We start from the raw sequence: 1,412 nt of genomic DNA on the forward strand, positions 1-1,412 counted from the left end.
AGCTTTCTATTAAGGAGTAAGGAAGGACTTGATCAATGAACCTGATTCAAATATGATTTCAAAGATAAGAGCAGATGTTCTGATGCCCTCACCTGTTTTACTTGGAAAACCTAGCTCTAAATTGAAGGCAAATCTACCTTTTTGTGTCTTGCCCCTAAATAAATAGGGGTACAAATGGTTTGAATTTCTAACCACAACAAAACAAAACAAAAAACAAAACCTCACTACGTCACTCAAACATACAGAGCTGAAACGGAACAGAGTAGTATCTGAAGACTGAGTAGCATCGATGGAGAGGAAATAAAATATTTTTTCTCATGAGATCCTGAAATTTGTAACTCATTAGTTTTAAAATACTCAAGACCAGCATAGATAAGAGACACCCCTAATTTAGACAAGATACTAATCTTTAGTGGAAACTCATGGATGAAGCTCCGAGTCCCCATAGACCTCTGGTGTACATCTGTCACAGAGAAAGCAACCCTGGGCCACCCATGTGTGTCCGTCATTTGGGGAACACCCTGAAGGACCTTTCCCTGGGCTGAAAACCTACGAGTCCATCCCTTACTTCTCTATTCACAAAGACCAAGACGTTCCATTGGGTAAGTGTTGGAGGAGTCGCCAGAAACCCAATCACCAGCTCCCCAAAGCCCAGGTGGTCTTTGTCACCGGAAAGGGCCCATTTTGAGAAGGCTGGGAACATGGTTACCACGTTTAGAAGGTCACAGAGGAAATCCCACCCTTCCTCCATGGAGAGGGAGGCAAGTCGGGCCCAAGGTCTCTCCAGGATCCGGTGCCACATTGTCCTGGTCGCTCACTTCTATGAGCTCATGCCAAACGAGGAGCTCCAGTTTCTCAGCTGCTCACTGAGCTCGATGACGTCCACCACACCCGCCACTGTGATCCAGGCCTTCAAAGAGGCTCTGGACGCCAAAGGAGTCCTCTTCCATCTGGCAGGCCGCGTTGGGCAGCGCGAACCTGGATCCAGCACGCCATGGCCCGACAGGTGCGGACAGTGGTGGCGGGCCGACTCTCAGCCTCGCCAGGAAACCGCCCCAGGGCGCCCAGTCTCCTCCAGGACGCCCGCGCCACACAGGACGGTGGGTGGACATCGAGGGAGCGCCTGGGGCAACCGCATAATGGCCTGAGGCCGGGCAGGTGGCCGTCTCACCAGAACCTTTGAGCACCACCCCGTGGGAGCCCGGGCGGAAGTGGCTCCGCAGAGAACTTCCTGCCCGGAAAGCGGAAGTCGAGGCGCCCGGGGTGTGATTACCGGTGCCCAGGACCATCGGGATGGAGTGTCGGTGAAGGAGAGGGAGATGCGGGGAAGGTGGGCGCACCTCCCAAAGGGCGTCCCAAGAGCTGTGTAGATTCTCTAGAGTCTCATGGGCCAAACTCAGTGCTTCAGCGAA

This window comes from Castor canadensis, chromosome 12 (genome assembly GCF_047511655.1).
Source record: "Castor canadensis chromosome 12, mCasCan1.hap1v2, whole genome shotgun sequence".
NCBI classification, from domain to species: domain Eukaryota; kingdom Metazoa; phylum Chordata; class Mammalia; order Rodentia; family Castoridae; genus Castor; species Castor canadensis.